General features: G+C 35.6%; 1 protein-coding gene across 11 annotated transcripts in view; it reads left to right on the plus strand.

Annotated features, from left to right (window-relative positions):
• Window positions 1-23,305, plus strand: part of KIAA1328 (KIAA1328 ortholog) — a 396,501-nt gene that overhangs the window by 73,963 nt on the left and 299,233 nt on the right. For 2 of the 11 annotated variants that reach the window (XM_063653606.1, XM_054461106.2), the window contains exons 1-2: window positions 21,033-21,221; window positions 22,233-22,363. The exons of 7 other annotated variants lie outside the window; for them this stretch is intronic. The gene's annotated coding sequence lies outside the window, so the exon portion shown is untranslated. Of the gene's footprint in view, window positions 1-18,949; window positions 22,364-23,305 lie in introns of those variants that run through there. 2 more of the 11 variants (XM_063653605.1, XM_054461108.2) reach the window with 2 other exon arrangements.

Raw genomic sequence — 23,305 nt, forward strand, 5'->3', positions numbered from 1 at the left:
CCACCTGTTCTACAAGGCTGTGGGGACTCTTTGGCATCCTCTGTGTTGCATCTTTTCACTGAAACTTTAATTTGAATATTTGATTTTTCACCAAATGTATTTTCTTTATTTTTTCCATTGTTAGGATAATTACCCTTAGAATTCTGTAGCTTCTGGAGATATTTACAAATATATATCTGTTAATCTTTCCTTAACTCTATGCCTAGTGCTAGTATTTAAGGACATGGGAGCTTAGGGACTACTTGATAATTAATGCCTTATTCGATTAAAAAATTTTAACCTGTGTTTTCCTGACTTTAAAAATAATACATGTTTATTATGGAATATTTTAGAATAATATGGAATATTGCTTCATTCCCAAATCATCAGTGTGTGTGATATATTCATGTTTTTCACTTAATCATCACTGTAATAGCTGGATGAATAACGGTAGGTCTCGTTTGACATTACAGTGAAAGTTGAAGTTTTCAGATCTCTTGCCTTGAATTTTGTATCAATTTTATTTTATTAAAGGCAGAATATTAAATATCTCTTTAAAATACAATGGAAAAAATCAGCCAAAAGAAGTTTAATGCCTTGTATTTAAAATAATTCTTGCCAGTTCAATTGTGAAAGTTCTCTGCTCAGTTTTGTGGTTAAATGATTAGGTCTTCCCAGTGGGAAAGGGAAGAAGGACTGAAAAGAAAGGGAAATGTAAAATTGAGGTGACTTTAGGGGAAATGTTGGGAATAGAAAATTTCCATGGAGTTCATTTAGTGCTTCAAACACCTTTGCTCTGCTAAGGCAGGTAGAGAACTCTGTATTGTGTGCAAATCACTGACCTCACTAAAATTCCAGTTTCTTCTCTGCAAAATGAGGAGTAAATAATAGTATTCATTCCAGCAGGTTTATTGTGGAGACTAAATGAAAGAATGCATATTAAATGCTTTGTACCATGACTAAGCACATTAGAATCATTCAAAAAGTGTTATTTATTTTCTGTCATTGACTCTCCAGAGGTGTGCAAAGCTAAAGTGACCCTGGCATCTTTACTCTTTTTCCTCCCATCTTCTAGTTCCTTGCTATTACAAGCATAGTCTATGGGTTTGCAATGTCAGCATCACCAACAATATGGGGAGCTTGTTAGAAATGCAGATGCTTAGGCCTCATGCCAGACTTCACTTTTTCAGAATCTGTGTTTTAATAAGATCCCCAGGTGATCTGTACATTGAAGCACTGTTTGTACTCATTTCTTGGAAAAAACAATGTAAAAGTCATGGGCAGTAGAGAAATATATCCTTTTGCTTTCGCTTTCTTTTCTAAGATCTCACAAATTTGTAGCTTTGGGTGATGATGGGATGTGGAGTCTATTCTATTAACATGTATATTGCTATTATTACCGTTATTATCATAGCATTGTATTTGCATATATATAGCATATATATGCTATATTAACATAGCATAATATTAATATAAGTGGATTATCCTGAAATTGTCAGAAGTGTGGTTCAAAGCTTCTATGTGCATATTGATTTTCACCTACTTGTTGTATCAGTTATTGAGAAAGGGGTATTAATATCTCTGAGTGTAATATATTTGTGGATTTATCTATTTCTCTTCACAGTTCTGTCTTCTTATATTTTGAAATTCCATTTTTAGATGCACAAAGTTTGAGATTATGTCTTCTCCTAATGAATTGAACCCTTTATCATTATGAAATGACCTTGTTTATTCCTGGTAATATTCTTTGCCCTAAAATCTACACTACCTAATATTTATTGACCTACTCTAGCTTCTTCTGATCAGTGTTATTATAGTGTATCTTTTTGTATGCTATAACTTTTAAACTAATTGTACCTTTGTATTTAATGTGCATTTTTTATAGCCAGATCATACACGGTTCTTGCTTTTTATTCCAATCTGACATCTATACTTTTAATTTGGATATTTAGAACACTTACATTTTATTTGATTCTTGATACAGTTAGGTTTGAGTTTGTTTTACAGTTTGGTCCATTTGACCTTTGTTCCTCTTTTCCTTTTTTTCTGTGTTCTTTTGGATCAATTGAATGTTTAAGATTTTCAATTTTATCTCTTTTCTTGGCTTATTAGCTATGGCTCTGTTCTGTATTTAGTGGTTGCTGTAAGGTGTATCTATACACCTTTAACAAATCAATTAACCTTCCAGTGATGGCTTATAATACTTTAGCTACTTTATGATAGTATAATACTATTTTTCTCTTTTTGATCATTGTGCTGTTATCAAGATATATTTTAATTTTATACCCACATTTTATTTTTATATTTGTTAAATAATGATCTTGTAAGGTGATATTTATTTATTGGGATGGAGTCTTGCTCTGTTGACCAGGCTGGAGTGCAGTGGCATGATCTTGGCTCACTGCAACCTCCGCCTCCTGGATTCAAGTGATTTTCCTGCTTCAGCCTCACAAATAGCTGGGACTAGAGGCATACACCACCATGGCACAGCTAAGTTTTATGTTTTTAGTAGAGATGAGTTTCATCATGTTGGCCAGGCTGGTCTTGAATTCCTGACCTCAAGTGATTTGCCTGCCTTGGTCTCCCTAAGTGCTGGGATTACAGGTGTGAGCCACCATGCCTGGCCTTGTAAGGATATTTAAATAAGGAAAATAAATTTACTTCCTGTGCTCTGCATGACTTTGTATAGTCCACATTTTTGTTATTCCTTCTGTCTGGCAGACTTTCATTAATAGTTATTGTAGTTATGAATTCATTGCTTTTGAATTTACAAAAATATCTTTATTTTGCAAGTTGTACTTTTCTGTTCAATTTTTTTAAAAATGTTGCTCCACTGTCATTATACTGTCATTTCTACCAATGAACCGAGTTACCCTTTGTTCTACTGACCACCTTCCTTTTTGCCTCCAGATACAGCCCATCCACTGTCTTCCATATCTGGAAATTATTGGGCAACATCTCACAGTGCTGACAAGTACTCAGATTATCATGATGGCAGATGGAGATTGATGACCAGAGTGTTAAGTTGGCAGCTAAACATGAGCTCAGATTGATGTCTTCAATGCCAATTAATTTAGACATGGATTATTTTAGGTTTCTTGCCTTTCTTGTCTGTAACTTCTCATTCAGTGAGAACCCTGCCTCCCAACTTCTGCCATCTATTTAATTGCTCAGTGCCAGTATAGGTTTATAGTGATTTTAGAATTATTAACTCATATTTCCATGGGAAACAACTTATAAACTACAGTGCTAATGTATACTTCCTTCTACCTTTAGTCTTACTATCACCATTCACTTTTTAAAGTTAACTTAGGTCAACAGCTTTCCTCCCCTCTTTCAATGAGGTTATTACATACATTTGTAATATAGCTAGTAGTTCGTATTCCATCCTAGAATCCTCCAATCTCCTAAATGATTTTTAAAATATTTTCCTATGCTAAGATTCACTTTTTTGCAGCAAAATTGTGTTTTAACAAATACAAAGTGTTATGTATTCACCATACAGTATCATACAGAACTAATCTACCACCTTACAATATATTCTATGCTTCACCTATTTAACTCTGCCTTCTCCCCAAGCCTCAATCAACCTCTGATTTATTTGGAATCTGTATAGTTTCTGCCTTTTGCAGAATGCTATATAAGTGGAATCATGCAGTATTTAGCCTTTTCAGACTGGCTTTTTAAACTTAGCAATATGCATTTAAAATTCATCTATATTTTTTCATTGCCTAATATTTCATTTGTTTTTAAGAGTGAATAATATAGTCCATTGTATGGATATACCATAGTTTGCTAACCTACTTTTATTAATTTTTAATTTTTGTGGTACATTAGTAGATATGTATATTTATGGGGTACATGAGATATTTTGATATAAGCATGCAGTGTGTAATAATGCACTGATTTATTAAAGCACATCTTGGTTACTTTTGGCTTTTGGTAATTATGAAAGAGCTACTGTAAACATTCATGTGCAAGTTTTCAAATCAGTTAGGTAAATACCTAGGAGCATGATTGCAGAAGTGTATGGTAACACTGTGTTTAGCTTTGTAAGATGCTGTAAAGTTTTGATTGAGATTGTGTTGAGTATGTATATCAATTAGGGAGAATTGGATTTAATATTGAGCTTTGCAATTCATGAACGTGGTACATCTCTCAAGTTATTTAGATGTAAAAAGTTTCTTCTGTGAGTATTTTGTAGTTTTCTGCTTGCAGATCATACATCTGTTGTCATATTTTATCTACTTTTTTTTTGTATTTTTTGAAGATTTCAGACCCCAAATTTTCATTGCTGGTATAAAGGAATAAAGTTGACTTTTCTATGTTGATCTTGTGTCCAGTGACTGCCAAACTCACTTTTTAGTTTTATGAGGTTTTTTTTGTAAATTCTTTGCAGTTTTTATGTGAGCAATTGTGTTATCTGTAAATAAGGACAGTTTCATCTTTTCCTTTCTAATCTGTATGCTTTTTATTTCTTTTTCTTGCCTTGTTGCACTAACTAGAACTTCCAGTACAATGTTGAAAAAGCTGTGGTAAAGAGCATCCTCTTCTTGTTCTGGATCTTAGTGAAAAAGCAAATTACTCTCTTACCATTAAGTATGATTTTTAGCTATAAGTTTAACATAGATACCTTTATTTAGGTTAAGGAAGTTCTTTTCTATTCCTAGTGTGCTGACAGTTTTTAGTTACAAATGGATGTTGAATTTTCTTGAAAGCTTTTTGTGTGCAAATTGATCTGATCATATAGTTTTGCTGATGATTAATTTTGAATATTAACCAGCTTTGCATTTCTGGGCTGAAGCCCACTTGATGTTGAAATGTTATCTTTTTATGTGTTACTGGATTTTATTAGTTAATATATTGTTAAGAATTTTTGCTTAAGGAGAGACAGTCATTAGTTTTCTTGGAATGACTTCATCTAGTTTTATAGCATCATAGTGCTGGCCTGAAAGAATGAGTTGTGAAGCATTTCCCCCTCTTCAATTTCCTGCAAGAGTTTGTATAGAATGAGTTTTAATCTTTTCTCTTAAATTCGTGTTAAAATTTACTAAGAAGCTCTCTGAGCCTGGAGTGAGTTTTTTCCCCTTTCTGATGGAAGCATTTTTAACTACAAATTTGATTTCTTACAGGCCCTATATGGATTTAATCCATATGGAACCACTCAGATTACCCAATTTTTCTTGAGTAAGCTTTGGTAGTTTGTCTTTCAAGGAATTTTTAAAATTTTATCATTGTCTTTATTTATATGTCTCAAGTTGGAGTAATATAGGAATTTAAGAATTAACTGAATTGGTTAAATTATATCAATTTTAACTAACTTGCAATAAAAACAGCAAATTTCTTTCGAACTTAAAAAAGGAATGCGTAAAACTTAGTTGTTTTCTCCTTATGGAGAGGAGTTGCTGTTTGTCATTTCTTAAGCTTTGTGTCCTATCGTTGACTAGAGGGAGACATTGTTCTTAAGACGCTAAAGTAATTTATTTTTATTTATTTTAGAAACTTACAGACAGTTCAACTGTCTGGAACCTATAAAATTTTTTTTGTTTTCATGACAGGGTCTTGCTTTGTCACCCAGACTGGAGTGCAGTGGCATAATCATAGCTCACTGCAACTCTAGCTCACTGGCTCAAGCGATCCTCTCACCTCAGCCTCCCAAGTAAATAGGACTACAGTTGCGTGTCACCACACCTGGCTAATTTAAATTTTTTTGTGTGTGGGAAAGAAAGGTCTTGCTGTGTTGCCCAGGCTGATTGAACTTTTGGGCTCAAGCAGTATCCCCCTTGGCCTCTCAACGTGCTGGGATTATAGGTGTGAGCTACCGCACCTGGCCCATGAAGGTTTTTAATAGCTAATTATTACCATGTTATTGCAAACTAACTTGAGAGACCGTGTGACCAGTGTTAATATATTTATCTAGGATTGCAGAACAGAATTTGCAGCTGTGTGAATCCAGAATATATATTACTTATTATTTGTATACAAACATAAAATTATGAATTATTTATAATAAATTATGTTAATTGAGCAGTTCTCCCCTTTTTATAATGTACGGCGTTATGAAATGAACATTATTTATAATTTAAGTTCACAGAAGAATCCCTGTTTTCAAAGCCAAATTGGAGTAAGCTTTCTTATCCACCTAGGCTTACTTAGCAGTGCCAGAATTGAATCAGAGTCTATGTGGTAGATTTGGTCCCAGTTCTTTTTCTGCTTCCTATATCAAATTTTCCACATGGCTTTGAAGATTCATATATTTACCCTTCTGTTGACTTTGAGTATAACTTACCCTGACCAAATAGAATAAGGCTGAAGTGATAGCTAATATGCTATTTTTTTATTATTATACTTTTTAAGTTCTAGGGTACATGTGCACAATGTGCAGGTTTGTTACATATATATACATGTGCCATGTTGGTGTGCTGCACCCATTAACTCGTCATTTACATTAGGTATATCTCCCAATGCTATCCCTCCCCTCTCCCCCCACCCCGTGACAGGCCCCGGTGTGTGATGTTCCTCATCTTCTGTCCATGTGTTCTCATTGTTCAATTCCCACCTATGAATGAGAACATGTGGTGTTTGGTTTTTTTGTCCCTGCGATAGTTTGCTGAGAATGATGGTTTCCAGCTTCATCCATGTCGCTACAAAGGACATGAACTCATCCTTCTTTATGGCTCCATAGTATTCCATGGGTGTGTATGTGCCACATTTTCTTAATCCAGTCTATCATTGATGGACATTTGGGTTGGTTCCAAGTCTTTGCTATTGTGAATAGTGCCACAATAAACATACGTGTGCATGTATCTTTATAGCAGCATGATTTATAATCCTTTGGGTATATACCCAGTAACGGGTTGGCGGGGTCAAATGGTATTTGTAGTTCTAGATCCTTGAGGAATTGCCACACTGTCTTCCACAATGGTTGAACCAGTTTACAGTCCCACCAACAGTGTAAAAGTGTTCCTATTTCTCCACATCCTCTCCAGCACCTGTTGTTTCCTGACTTTAATGATCCCCATTCTAACTGGTGTGAGATGGTATCTCGTTGTGGTTTTGATTTACATTTCTCTGATGGCCAGTGATGATGAGCATTTTTTCATGTGTCTGTTGGCTGCATAAATGTCTTCTTTTGAGAAGTGTCTGTTCATGTCCTTCACCCACTTTTTGATGGGGTTGTTTTTTTCTTGTAAATTTGTTTGAGTTCTTTGTAGATTCTGGATATTAGTCCTTTGTCAGATGAGTAGATTGCAAAAATTTTCTGTAGGTTGCCTGTTCACTCTGATGGTAGTTTTTTTTGCTGTGCGGAAGCTCTTTAGTTTAATTAGATCCCATTTGTCAATTTTGGCTTTTGTTGCCATTGCTTTTGGTGTTTTAGACATGAAGTCCTTTCCCATGCGTATGTCCTGAATGGTATTGCCTAGGTTTTCTTCTAGGGTTTTTATGGTTTTAGGTCTAACATTTAAGTGTTTAATCCATCTTGAATTAATGTTTGTATAAAGTGTAAGGAAGGGATCCAGTTTCAGCTTTCTACATATGGCTAGCCAGTTTTCCCAGCACCATTTATTAAATAGGGAATCCTTTCCCCATTTCTTGTTTTTGTCAGGTTTGTCAAAGGTCAGATGGCTGTTGATGTGTGGTATTATTTCTGAGGGCTCTGTTCTGTTCCTTGGTCTATATTTCTGTTTTGGTACCAGTACCATGCTGTTTTGGTTACTGTAGCCTTGTAGTATAGTTTGAAGTCAGGTAGCGTGATGCCCTCCAACTTTGTTCTTTTTGCTTAAGATTGTCTTGGCAATGCGGGCTATTTTTTGGTTCCATATGAACTTTAAAGTAGTTTTTTCCAATTCTGTGAAGAAAGTAATTGGTAGCTTGTTGGGGATGGCATTAAATCTATAAATTACCTTGGGCAGTATGGCCATTTTCATGATATTGATTCTTCCTATCCATGAGCATGGAATGTTCTTCCATTTGTTTATGTCCTCTTTTATTTCATTGAGCAGTGGTTTGTAGTTCTCCTTTGTAAACCTGTGCTTTAACAGGAGGCATTAAGTGTTTCTGCTTGCCCTCTTGCTTTTCTGTCATCGTCATGAGAAATATACCCAGGAAAAGAATGAAGAGTCTGGAACTAATCCACCCCCTAGCTGCCCACTGTAGATATGTGCCATGTATTATCAGTACCCCAAAAGTCCCCTTGTACCTTCTTTCAATCACTACCACTCTCCAATGGTGGCTTTCCTGACTTACGAACCACAGATTACATTTTACCCTCTTCCCTTTCACATCCTATGTTTAGCAGAAATTCTGAGGGAAAATTAGCCTTACGCTAGAGGCTGCCCAGATCTACCAAAAGCCCTCTTAGTTTTTTACACTATCTTATGATGAAAAGATAACTTTATAAGACAGTAAACTAATGCCTAGGTTTAGTTTATAAAAATTACTAGAATCACCTTACAGTGATTCCTAAGGTCTTGGCATTTTTAGCCTGTTATTCTACCTCTTCTATAAGAATACTCTAGGAATTCAAATTGTGACTATGAATTCTTGTTAGCCATCAAATAGGCATGACATTCTTTACTGTAAAATACTTAGCTTTCCGAGGCAGGAGAGAATACTAATGAGTGTTTAAATAGAAAAAGACCTTGGTTATATATCAATTAACCAGATTTCTATTTTCTCTTTAGGTTTAACTTTCTACTACCTCAGTGTAACCTTGTACAAAAGCATTCCGTGTAGAGTACCTGCTTTTTTAAACTACTTTACTTTCTTACAGAGTAAGCCATCTGCTTTCTAAAGCATTGAGACAAGAAACACAGAATCAATGAAAAACATACTATGAAGCCATGTAGTATAGTGCTGGAAAAAAGTACAAGACATACTTAGATTCGACGCAAGTATATATTCCTTTTTAGCTGCATGAACCTGGTCAAATTACTTTCTAAAGCCACAATTTATCCCTTTATGGTCTGTGGATACATAACAGCTTCGACCTTATACGGTTGAGATTATATGCTATAACAAATGCATGTAAAGGCTTAGCACAGTGCCTGGTGCAGCGTAAGCAGTCAGAAAGAGCTCCTTGACATTATCATTATTATAATTATTACTGGTACTGTTAAATATTTTACTGGGAATAGGAAAATCTAAGAAATTTTTGAAGGCTTTACTAAGTGAGAAAAAAATACTTTTTCTCCATGGTTCTATACATTTTAAAGTTTAATATTCTTTAGTTGATTATTGCTAAGACCTTGAAACACCCTTTTTCCCTTCAAATCTCTGTTAATCTTCAAGTTAAAATTTTCTGTTTATATGCATTCTTGAAAGTATATGTATTCATTTCCTATTACAATATCAATTACCACAAACTTAGTGGCTTAACACAAAAGAAATTCTTATCTTACAGTTCTGGAGGTCAGAAATCCAAAATCTGTCTCAGTGGGTTAAAATCAAGGTGTCAGCAAGACTGTTACCCTTCAGGAGGCTCTAGGGAAGAAGTCTGTTTTGAAAATTCTTTCTGTCTCTTCTTCAGGCTGCCCATATTCCTTGGCTCCTGGCTCTGTATCACTTCAACATCTAACATCATCACATCTCCTTTTCTGACTCTTTTTTTCTTCTCTATTATAAGGACTCCTGTAATTACATTGGGCTTACCCAGATAATCTTCTCATTCCTAATTTAATCACATCTGCAAAGTCCCTTTTGCCAAGTAATGTAACATTTGCAGGTTTTGGGGATTAGGATGTGGACATCTGTGGGTGTACCGTTACTCCACCTGCCTATCACAGTCTGCCTTCTGGCCCCCAGAGATTTATGTCTGTTCCACATGCAAAATATATTCACCCCATCCCAACATTCCCAAAGTCTAATGCTGCATTCCCATTGTAGCATCATTTCAAAGTCCAAAATCTCTTTTAAATCTTATCAGCTCAAAAGTTTCTAAGCTTATGAACTCAATCATCTAGATTAGGCATGGGTGAGAGTCTGAGAATGATCTTTCCTAAGGTACAGTTCCTATCTATCTGTGAAGTTCTGAAATTCAGACAGGTTATTTGCTCCCAAAATCGTGGGGCAACGATGGGATAGCAATTATAAACATTCCCGTTCAAAAAAGGAGAAAATAGAAGGAGAAATGGAGTTACCTGTTTTAGTCAATTTCATAATCCAGCCTGGGAAAAACATCCTCTGTGATTTGAGGGTCAACACTTGTGGGCTCAGGGCTCTGCCCTTTAGATCATCCTTCCTTTTTCATGAAAGGTGGCACATGTTTGTGGCTGAGCAGTTTCATCAGCCTGTTTCCTGCCTGTGGTATTTTGGGAGTCTGAGAGTCTTTTTTGAAATTTTGTTTAAAATTTTGTCTTCTCTTTCCCCCTTTCAGTTTAAGCTGGCAGTGTTTCTGTTTATGTAATGTTCTGAAGAACTTTTGGGGCCGAGTACAGTGGCTCATGCCTGTAATCCCAGTGCTTTGAGAAGCCAAGGTGGGAGGATCACTTGAGGCCAGGAGTTTGAGACCAGCTTGGGCAACATAGTAAGACCTTGTCTCTAAAAAAAAAAAATTTTTAAGAACCTTGTAGATTTTCTGTGTATGTTGGGGATTCATTTTTTTTTTTTTGATAAGAGGAGGTTTCTGTGTATGTTGGGGATTCATTTTTTTTTTTTTGATAAGAGGCTCTTCCATAAATCTTTCCTGGATGATCAAAGGCAATTACACACACACACACACACACACACACACACACACACACACACACACACACACACACACACACACACACACACACACACACACACACACACACACACACACACACACACACACACACACACACACACACACACACACCCCACCACCACCACCACTTAGAGGAAAGCAACTGCCTGCCCAACCTTGGACTAGTAGTCATCCTTGTTATTGATCCTTGTAGCCAAGGATTATTATCTCAAAACAATTATGTAATCCTGCTCATTTTTCCTTTAAAAATCTTTTTTCCTTTACCTCTGTGAATATGCACATAGTTTACAATGGCATGTGTATTCCCATTGCAATGCCCTATTCCCAAATAAATATCATTTTCTTTTATTGAGCCTCTTTCTGTTACTTAAGTTGACAAGTGGTGTCAGAAGTGGAATCTGAAGAAAGGTCACTATCAGTGTTTTCCTGTGTTTTTACTGAGTTTTTGACCATCAGTTGCTTGTGTGCTTTGTGATTTTATCTTTTGGAATTTTTTGAGGCTTGTGATTAAGGTAGGTTTATCCAAAGTAGATTTGAGTTTTTTTCGTGTACTTTGTGGATGCTGTCATGTAGTGATCTCTGTAATCTAGATTGTCATCTTGTATCATCTAAGTGGTATAAATTTTACCTGAAAATATACAAGAAGGAAGGCTCATAATAACAAATTCTTAGGTGATTTGTATAGCCACTTTAGTGTTTCATTTTCCTACCATAGTATCTGTAAATATAATACAGATGGAGTGAAGAAATGCAAGAAACAAAGCCTCCTCAGCTAAATCTATCTCTTTTTTGTGTGCCAAAGCATATAAACATGTGTTCCATAAGGGAAGGCGCCGTGATAAGACAGCAGAAAATCTTGGACCTGGTGGGAGAAGAGGATTAGGTATTAGCTTTAAGTTTTGATTATCTTAATAAAAACCTCAAAGAATTTTATAAAACAAAAATCGGAAAACCTCCCAGAAGTAAGTGAGTTTAATAATATTACAGGATCCGGGGCTGGGCGTGGTGGCTCATGCCTGTAATCCCAGTACTTTGGGAGGCTGAGGTGGGGGGATCACAAGGTCAGGAGTTCAAGACCAGCCTGGCCAACATGGTGAAATCCCATCTCTACTAAAAATATAAACATTAGCCAGGTGTGGTGGCGGGCTCCTGTAATCCCAGCTACTCGGGAGGCTGAGGCAGGAGAATTGCGTGAAACCAGAAGGCAGAGGTTGCAGTGAGCTGAGATCACGCCACTGCACTCCAGCCTGGGCAAAAAAGGGAAACTCTGTCTCATTAAAAAAATTAAATAAAAAAAAAGTAATAATATTACAGGAGCTAAGAAAAACATACAAATATCTATCACAAGGAAAAACTGGAAACTGAAATTTTAAAAATAGTACCATTTATGATACTTTACCTCAAAATGAAACAGGTATTAAATATACAGAGAATCTGTATGCTGAAAGCTACAAAATACTTATGAAAGAAATGAACAGATTGACCATATTCATGGAGTAGAAGATTCAACATAGTGAAGATGTTAATTATCCTGGACTGGTAAGAAGATCCCAATCAAAATCCTAGCAAGGTTCTTTGCAGCTGTTCACAAGATGATTCTAAAATCTTTATGGAAAGCTAAAGGAGCTAGAATGCTAAAACAATTTTTTAAAAGATGAAAAAAGTTAGAAAACTCACACTAACCAATTGTAAGGCATACTTTAACACTACAGTAATCCAGTACAGTACTGGTGAAAGGACAGATCCATAGATTAATGGAGCAAAACTGAGATTCCAGAACTGGACCCATGCAAATATGGTCAGCGGTTTTGACAAAGTTGCAGTGGTGACCTGGGTTATGGAATATTTTCTGATATGAAACCAAAAGTATGATACATAAAAGAAAAAACATGATTAATTGGATTTCAGTTTTTAAAGTTTTACCTTTGAAAGACACTGTTAAAGAGAATGGGGAAAAAAAACTATTCTCCCATAGGTTGGGGAAAAAGAATTTTGCAAATTAATATCCAGAGGTATATTCAGAATATCTAAAGAAGTCTGAAAACTCAACAATAAGAAAACAATCTAACAAAAAGACAAAGGTTTTAAGTGACACTTCACCAAGGACAGCATAGATACGGCAATAAACACATGAAAACATGTCCAGCATATTTACTCATTAGGGAAATGCAAATGAAAACTACAATGAGATAGTATTATCTTACACACCTTCTAGAATAGGTAAAGTAAAAAACAATATTGACAATATTAAATGCTGTCAGGGATGCAGAGGAACTGAAATTCTCATATGTTGCTCATGCTGTACATATACAAAATGGTATGACATTTTAATAAAACATTTGGCAGTTTCTTATAAAAGTTAAGCTTATTTTTTGACTCAGCAATCCCACTCCTAGGCATTCATCCTACAGAAATGAAAAGTTATGATCACACAACATACTGTAGAAACATGTATATAGCAGCACTGTGTATAATTGCCAACAACTAAAACAACTCAAATGTCTTTCAGTGAGTGGGTGAATACAAACTGGTAGATCCATTGTTTCTGATAAGTATGTCCCGTTAGAATTTATCATATCATTTTTCACTCATGTGTAATGTGTTGTCTTTTCAATGTATGTGTCTAAATGTAGTTTTGTTTTCTTTATGGGGTTCACTGAGCTTTTTGAACATAAACATTTATATCTTTCAACTATTTGGAGTAATTTCAGCCATTATTTCTTGCAGTATATTTTCCAACTTTTTATTTTGCTTTTCTCACACTGGGATTCCAATTTATATATATATATGTACCTGCTAATATTGTTGCAAAATTCATTGCATCTGTTTATTTTTAAAATCCTTTGTCTTTCTGTTTCTTAGATTAGGTGATGCATATTCCTCTGTCTTAAAGCTCACTGACTCAATCTTCTGACATCTCCAATTTTCTTTTTAAAAGCTTTTTCAGTGAAATTTTTCAGTTCAGATATTGAATTTTTCAATTTAAAAATATCCATTTTGTTATTTTTATAGTTTCTCTTTTTCTGTTCAGATTTTCTTAATCTGTTTATCTTTATGAATATAATTATAGTAGCTATTTTTAATCTCTTTTAGGTAACTCCAGAATCTGGGTCATTTTTGTTGTTGTTTTTTATTTTTTAAGTTCTACTACCATTTACTGATCACTTGTACCAGTCATTGTCCTAAGCAATTTATAGAAATAAACCCATTTAATCCTTACATGTGGGTCAGGAGCTATTATCGTCTCCATTGTACAGATAAGTAAGGAGGCACAGAGAGGAAAATTCTTTCCTGACAACAGTTAATGAATGTGGTTTCTTATGTATTTGTTAAAACAGCTGCCATTTTTTATTTGTTTGTTTGTTTAGAGACAGAGTCTCGCTGTGTTGCTCTTGCTGGCCTTAAACTCCTGGGCTCAAGTAATCCTCCCACCTCAGCCTCTCAAGTAGCTGAGACTACAGGCATCTGCCACTGTACCCAGCTCACTTCATTTTCTTTTTTTCTTTTTAAAGAAAAGTGATGGAGTCAAAAGGTCCACTATTAAAAACAAAACAAAAAAAATCCATAGGTTAAAAAAGCAAAAACAAAAAAATTCTTGTCATCAGAGTCCACTGGGTTAAAAATAATGAGAATAAGAAATCGGTGCTCATAACATCCTCCTTCTAGAATGGTTGGAAGGTCAGAGCATTTTTATAACAAAGTCTTTCATTTCCATTATTTCCTTCGTGGGTCACATTTTCTTATAATTTGGAATATCTCCTCCATATTATGAATGACATATTGTAGACAGTTTATATTCTGTTGTAGTCCTCTGAAGAGGTTTTTTTTGTTTTGTCTTGTTTGTTTTTAAGAGGCAAAGTCTTGCTATGTCACCCTGGCAGCTCAAGCAGTCCTCCTGCCCCAGCTTCCCAAGTAGCTGGGACTACAGCTGTGTGCCACCACACCCAGCTACTTAAAAAATTTTTTCTTTTTAGAGATGGGGTCTCACTATGTTGCTCAGGTCGGTCTTGAACTTGTGGCCCCAGACAATCCTCCTGCCTCTGCCTCCTGAGTAGCTGTGATTATAGGCGCAAACCACAGTGTCAGGCCTCTCAAGAGTTTTGAACTTCGTTTTGTTTTGCCTGAATTCAAACTCCAAACTCTGTTTTCTGAAATTGGGCGGTAGCTGAAATCTTTTATTCGTTCATTTAGTCCTAATTGAGCTGCCTGGAGACTTCTCTGTGTATGTATATGCCAGACAGAGATTTAGACAGAATTTAATATATAGGATTTGTGCAGTTCCTTTCTCCTTCCTTCAATATCCCTCCTCAGTTTCCATCTGACATTGTCATCCTTAACTCTGTTTTCTGATTTAACAACAAATAAGACTGTTTTTGTCTGAGATTTAGCCTTTCTGCTCAGGATTGACTGAGGCCTACACTCAGGCAAAAAGTCATAAGAACAAAAAATTCACCCACTGTCAGTCCCTTCTAGTTGGCAACGCCCCTCCCATTTTTCCTGTTTCTGGCTCATCTCCAGTGATTTTAGACAGTTGTGTGTTTTGTTTTTGTTTTTTTTAAAGAGTTTTTATGTCTAGAGCTCTAAGTTGTTTTCTATGGGAGTATTGGTTCAAATATTGTGAGATGACTTCATCATTACAGGAAGTTGGACTCCTGTTATTTTCCTTTTGATTTGTGTCATATCTGTAGTAACACATCCTCTTTTTGCCTTATATTGGTAAGAAATATTCCCCCCCCCTTTTTTTGTATCCAATCAGTCTCTGATTTTTCCCCTTTTCCATCAGTCTTGCAGAGTATTATCAGTTTTATTTATATTCAAAAAGCCTTCTTTTGACATTCTTACTTTTCCTTCATGTTTGTTTTTATTTTCTTGATATCTGCTCTAGTATTTATTTCCTTCCTTCCATTTACTTTGGGCTTAATTTGCTCATCTTTTTCTAGCAACTTAAGATGGAAATGAAGATCATTGCTTTTAAGACTTTTTTTTTTTTTTTTGAGACGGAGTCTTGCTGTGTTGGCCAGGCTGGAGTGCAGTGGTGCAATCTTGGCTCACTGCAACCTCCACCTCCTGGGTTCAAGCAGTTCTCCTGCCTCAGCCTCCCAAGTAGCTGTGATTACAGGTGCACGCCACCATGCCTGGCTAACTGTTTTGTATTTTTAGTAGAGACGGGGTTTCACCATGTGGGCCATGCTGGTTTTGAACTCCTGACCTCAAGTGATCCTTCTGCCTTGGCCTCCAAAAGTGCTGGGATTACATGCATGAGCCACTGCGCCTGGCCTTTCTATATTTTTAATAAGCATTTGAAGATATAAATATCCATTTAAGCTTTGTTTTAGCTGTATCTCACAAATTATGAAGTACTATATTTGCATTATCATTCAGTTTAAATTATTTTATAATTTATTCCTTCTTTGATATGAGTTATTCTGAAGTATATTGTTACTCATTTCTTACTGTTATTAACATTTCTTTGTGTTTAGAGAGAATGCTCTGTATAATTTTAGCCTTTTAAAATTTAGTGAAACTTGTGTTATGGCCCAGTATGTAGTGTATCTTGATGAATATTCTCTGTGCACTTGAAAATAATGTATATTTTACAGCTGTTGGGGTAGGGCTTTCTAAATTTAATTGTCAGTTTCATTAAGGTACTTGATGGTGTCATTTGAAACAATGTTACTAGGGTTTTATTCGTTTATTATTATTATACATGTATGATCTATTTTATCATCATGAAATTTTCCTCCATACCTGTTAATACTTCTCATGAAATCCATTTTGTTTGATAGTAGTATGGTCACAAAACTCTCTTATGTTTATTGTTTGTACAGTATGTCTAGTTTCATTCTCTATACTTGCAACTTATCTGTTTTATTTTCAGTGTATCTCTTATAGACAGCATATAGTTACATCTTGCTGTATGTATGTGTGTGTGTATTTTATGGGGGGGGGGTCTTGCTTTTGTATACAGTCTAACAATTCCTGCCTTGTGATCATGAGTTCTTAGTCTGTTATACTTAATTACCACATTTTCTTTATCCAGTCCACTGTTGATTCCATGTTTTTGCTACTGTGAATAGTGTTGCGAGGAACATAGAGTGTTGCAAGTACATGTCTTTTTGTTAGAATGATTTATTTTCTTTTGGGTATATACCCAGTAATGGGATTGCTGGGTCAAATGGTAGTTCTTTACTTTAAGTTCTTTGATAAATCTCCAAACTGCTTTCCACAGTGGCTGAACTAATTTACATTCCCACCAGCAGTGTATAAGCATTCCCTTTTCTCCACAACCTCACCAACATCTTTTATTTTTGATTTTTATTGATAGCCGTTCTGACTAGAGTGAAATGATACCTCACGGTTTTGATTTGCATTTCTCTAATGATTAGTGATGTTGAACTTTTTAAAATATATTTGTTGGCTGCATCTGTGTTTTCCTTTGAGAAGTATCTGTTCATGTCCTTTGCCCATTTTTTAAAATGGGGTTATTTGGCTTTTGCTTGTTTAACTTTTTAAGTTCCTTATAGATTCTAGATATTAGACCTTTGTTGGATACATAGTTTATGAATATCTTCACCCATTCTGTAGGTTATCTGTTTACTCTGTTGATAGTTTCTTTTGCTGGGCAGTGGTCCCACTTGTCAATTTTTGCTTTTGTTGCAGTTGCTTTTAGGAACTCAGTCATAATTTTTCTGCCAACGCCAATATCCAGAATGATATTTCCTAGGTTTTTATCTAGGATTTTTATGGTTTGAGATCTTAGAAGTCTTTAATCCATCTTGAGTTAATTTTTGTATATGGTAGAAGGCAGGGGCCTAGGTTCATTCTCCTGCATGTGGCTAGGCAGTTATCCCAACACCATTTATTGAATAGAGAGTCCTTTCCCCATTGCTTATTATTGTCAACGTTGTGGAAGATTAGAGGTTGTAAGTGTACAGCTTTATTTCTGGGTTCTCTGTCCAGTTCCATTGGTCTATGTGTCTTTTTTTTTGTGCCAGTACTGTGCCATTTTGGTTACTATAGCCTTGTAGTATAGTTTGAAGTCAGGTAGTGTGATGCCTCTGGTTTTGCTCTTTTTGCTTAGGATTGCAAAGTTTTAGTCTTTGTTCACACAATTATATGGAATCAGTGTGGGTCTTGCATTAAAGCTTTATTAGAATGTGTCCGGGTCAACCTTTATCCTGGGGCTAATTTAGCCCCATTTCTAAGATATGGCCTCTCTCAGGACCCTATCAAATATCTTGTATATTACATAGTTTTTGTACTCTGGCTGATGATAGTGCTACCTGGTTTTGGCCCTGTGTGAACTCTGGCAGTTGTTCAGCCTTCTGCTTTCCAGTGTTTTTTTTCATTGGCCACAGGTGTTTCATTCCATAAGTATATGGATTAATACTCAGCCAAAGATGAGAGCATCCCTTTGCAGACCCCCAAAGCTCTCTGTGCAGCTTTCTTCTCTCTAGTACTCTGCCCTGTGAAGTCTAGCTAGCATTCTTAGCTTCCATGCATGCCAGTCTCTGCATAACTCAGCAAGACCACCAGGTTCCATTAGTATTTCCTTTCACTGTGCTGTGGCCTGGCAACTGCCTTTAGGGGAAAAGCTGGGATGATGGAGTCACCCAATTTTTTTACCTTTTCTCTGGCAGCATATCCTCCTCTCTCCTTTCTCCAACATCTGAAACTGTTGTTTCATACTTTTTTTTTTTCATTTTTCTAGTTTATAGCATGAGGACAATTCTTGTCCCAATTTATTCATCTTGGGTGGAAGCAGAAGCTCCTGAAAAGACAGTATTTATGGTCATCATTACCAGAGGGTTATTTTTTTTTTTTTTGTAGGTCAGGCTGAATGAAATTCTAGATATATTTTTACTTTAAGCCCTCTTTGATTTTAAATTTCATAAATTAACAACAGAAGATGAATTAGAGAAGAAAAATAGCCTATAAAATTAGGAGTTATACTTTTCTTTACTTTTTGTTTTGTTTGTTTGTTTTTGAGATGGAGTCTCGCTTTGTCACCCAGGCTGGAATACAGTGGCGCGATATCGGCTCACTGCAAGCTCCGCCTCCCGGGTTCACGCCATTCCTCTGCCTCAGCCTCCCAAGTAGCTGGGACTACAGGTGCCCACCACCACACTCAGCTAATTTTTTTGTATTTTTAATAGAGACGAGGTTTCACTGTGTTAGCCAGGATGGTCTCGATCTCCTGACCTCGTGATCCGCCCACCTCAGCCTCCCAAAGTGCTGGGATTACAGGCGTGAGCCACTGCGCCCGGCCTTTTCTTTACATTTTTAATAGACATCCAACTTACAGGTCTACTATGACCTGTGTGGTTCATTCTGTTCACTATCAGAATCTTCCAAGATTCATATCAGTTACTGAATTTTGTCAAGCTCCCTAGTTATGGTTGTGTTTTAGTCTAAGAACCCACCCCTAGTACTTGCTTTCCCTTATTCTCATATTTTAAAGTACTCATTTCAGAAGTGGTTTGGGAATTTTTGAAAATACTTTTTTTTTTGAGACAGAGTCTCGCTCTTGTCCCCCAGGCCAGAGTGCAATGGCACGATCTTGGCTCACTGCAACCTCCACCCCCCAGCTTCAAGCAATTCTCCTGCCTCAGCCTCCGGAGAATACTTTTTTTTTTTAAACAAAGACAACTATATGTAGCTAGTCAAGTCATGGCACTCCCTTTTAATTTTCTCTTGAAGATTACCTAGATTTTAGCAGGATAGGAATAGCATTTAATACTATTCTTAGGTTTTTCCAAGTATTAATGCTGTTGTCTTTGTTTGCTGTGTCTAGAATGTAGTTGTCTCCCTCCTGACCACACAATTCTTAAGTAGGTAGGCTCTGCCTTGTCTTCCTTTTATTTTGTGTATGGTTTCATACTTGAACTTGATTCAAACATGTCTATCCACCTTCCCCAATACCATCTCTCAGTTGGCAACTTGGTCTGGCTCTTTAACTGAAGCATGTAGTTGATATGCTGATTTTTTTCAGTAATAGGTTTTATATTTGGATATTCCCACATCATCACTGGAAATTTTATGAAGAATCCATCATATTCAACATTCTTTCTGGTTCAGTTATTGAAAAGTTTGTTTATATTTTGCCACAGGGGTTTGTGTGGTTTTATTGTAGGATGCTTTTTTTGTTGTTGATTCTAATTTACTTGGCTGGCCTGTGAATGCCATTCTGAATTGGTTACTAAAAATGTTTATATTTAGACCTGGACAGATAATTTTTTCTTTCGTTTTATGAGTACCTTTTTAAAATAAAAAACTTTTTAACTCAACAGAAGTCTAAAGAAGATGGATCATTTAGTATTTAATGGGGAACACAAGTGTTGAGGTAATGAGCATATGAGCATATTTGAGTTTCATTTTTCAAGTTACTTAGGTTAGAATTTTTTTTTCATAGTGGGGATTATTTGGGGATCATTTTACATACTGCCTTGAGAAGAGTCTTGGTGCCTTTTGTTATTAAAGTATTGTAATAGGTAATGTTTGCAAGGTATTGCAATATATTGATGTACTTTAATATTATATATAGTATTCCTCCATGTCAATAAGTATTGAAGATGTTTATGATTGATTTTTTCCTTTAATTTTCTCTTACTTTTCACTTCTTGACTTCATGTATCAAAGAAGAAATCCAGAGTGAAATTAGAGAGTATTTTGAACTAAATGAAAATGAAAACAACACAACCTGCTAAAATTACTTAGATGTATCTAAAGCAGTACTTAAAGAGAAATTTACCACTGAAAACCTACATTAGAAAAGAAGGTCTCAAATCAGTAAAATCAGCTTTCACCTTAAACTAGTAAAAGCAAAACAAATGAAACCAGAAGTTTACAGAAGGATTATAATAAGGATCATGGAGGAAATCAATGAAACAGACAACAGAAAAGCAATAGAGACAATGAAGCCAACCTGGCTATTTGAGAAGATAATAACATTGTTAAAATTCTGTCATATTAATCAGTCAAAAGAAGAGAGAAGACAAATTACCAAATTAGGAATGACAGAGGTCTCATCTCTACAGATTCTATAGATCTTAAAAGAAGGGGATTAGTATAAGTAACTTTATACATATAAGCTTTACAATTTACATGAAAGGGATAAATAGATAAGTTGATTTGTATATCATTAAAGAAATTGTATTTGTAGTTAAAAACCAGCAAGCGAAGGGTAAACAAAAGAACATTCTAGACAGAGAGACATATCCCAAGATACATAGAAATACCAAGCATAGAGCTACACTGTATAATATGGTGACCACTAGCTATATGTGACAATTTAAATTTAATTGTAATTCAGTAAAATAAATTTTGTACCTGTCACATTTGCCACATTTTAAGTTATCAGTTACCTACATGTGACTGATATTATGTAGAACATAAAGAACATGCACATCAACAAAGTTCTATTGGACAGAGCCATCATAATGTGTTTAGGAAACTTCAGGAGTTCTGATTTGATGAGAGTGTACGTTGCAATGGTGAGATGGAAGTTGCAAAGGCAAGTTGGAAGGGAATTATGCTGGAAGGGCAAACTGAATCCAAACCATTGAGTGTCTTCAAAGGCAATGGTGTTTGGATTTACCCTAGGGGACACCAGCTAGGGTGGAGAGGTGATTTTCGGTTTTGATTAGTGACAGTAGATGCTGGTAGGGTAAGTTGATCTGATATGTGTTTGTTTGGTTTTGATTAGTGAAGGTAGATGTTGGTAGGGTAGGTTGATCTGATTTGTGTTTGTTTGGTTTTGATTAGTGAAGGTAGATACTGGTGAGTTGATCTGATTTTGAGTATAATATTTTGGAATATTATTCTCAATATGTTTTGAAATAATATTTTGAAATAATATTTCTGGGGGCAGGATAAAAGGTAGATTTGAGGGATGAAATCAGTATTCGTGAGCTCACTCTCTAACAGCCAAGTTGTCCAGATGAGAGTGGTGGTAAGGACTAAGCTATAATGAGGCAATGAGCATATAAGGGATTAGACATTTGACTGCTATTTAGAGGAAAAAAAGATAGGAGGATTTGGTTTGGGAGCTAACAGAATCTGAATGACCCTGATTTCTGGATCGAGCATATAGAGACAAGATAGGACTTATGTGGGGAAAAGCAGACTTTGAAAAGAGAAAATGAGTATGACTATAAATTTGGCCACATTAACTTTAAAGATAGGCCCAATTTAATTAAGAGTCTGGAGTTGATAAAACTCAGGATCAGATATGTGCTTTTGGGCATCACCAGAATGTAGTTGGCTTTTTGAAGCTTTGACTTTGGATAAGATTGCCCAGAGAGAACATACAGCATGTACAGATCAAAGCCAAGGACACACCCCAATATTTATTAGGTATAGAAAGGTAGGACCTTAGAATAAGAATGAAAATGAGTAACTAGAGAGAAAAAAAATAAAGAGTGGTTCCCAAAAGAGCCCAAAGAAGATAACATTTCAAGGAGGGTTGCTGGTCCAGAGAAGTCATATAAAAGAACCATAAGCATATATTGGATTTGTTGAACAGGAAGTCATTTGGGACCTTTCAGAAGTGTAGTATTCTGAAACACCAAGCAAATTCAGACCTTCATGCTGAGGTGAATTTGTAAAGGGTCATTGGGCATACCCTTTGGGAGAACTGATACGGCCTTCAGACATGTAAGTTATATTTGTTTCATATGTAAAATGATAATATACCATGGTATTTTTATTATAAAGATTATGTATGGTAATATGAGAGAAAGTATTTTGTAAGCTCTATAAAGTTTTTTGGAAGTTTACAGAATTATGATTAGTTTTTTTTTTGTTTTTTTTTTTATATCCTGAGTTTTTATTTTTTCTTGCATGGGATTTGTATATTTGCACCTTTGCCCATTTATACTATGATTTCTTAGTGTCTTCCCTAACAATTTTATTTTATTTTATTTATTTATTTATTTATTATTATTATTATTATTATTATTATTATTATTATACTTTAGGCTCTATGGTACATGTGCGCAATGTGCAGGTAAGTTACATATGTATACATGTGCCATGCTGGTGCGCTGCACCCACCAACTCGTCATCTAGCATTAGGTATATCTCCCAATGCTATCCCTCCCCTCTCCCCCCACCCCACAACAGTCCCCGAAGTGTAATGTTCCCCTTCCTGTGTCCATGTGTTCTCATTGTTCAATTCCCACCTATGAGTGAGAATATGCGGTGTTTGGTTTTTTGTTCTTGCGATAGTTTACTGAGAATGATGATTTCCAATTTCATCCATGTCCCTACAAAGGACGTGAACTCATCTTTTTTTATGGCTGCATAGTATTCCATGGTGTATATGTGCCACATTTCAGAAGATAATAAAGATATATAATATCTTTATTATCTTCTGTTTTTACCTAAAATCCTCCCTCCCATTTCCTTACCTTAAATTATATATAGATTTCACAAAAAAACTAATCATATTTCATAAGAAAAAGAAAATATGATTAGTTTTTTGTGAAATCTATATATAATTTAAGGTAAGGAAATGGGAGGGAGGATTTTAGGTAAAAACAGAAGATAATAAAGATATATAATGGCAGAATACTAGGGATTCTAGAGGACCCACTG

The sequence above is a fragment of the Pongo pygmaeus genome, chromosome 17 (genome assembly GCF_028885625.2).
Source record: "Pongo pygmaeus isolate AG05252 chromosome 17, NHGRI_mPonPyg2-v2.0_pri, whole genome shotgun sequence".
Taxonomy (NCBI): domain Eukaryota; kingdom Metazoa; phylum Chordata; class Mammalia; order Primates; family Hominidae; genus Pongo; species Pongo pygmaeus.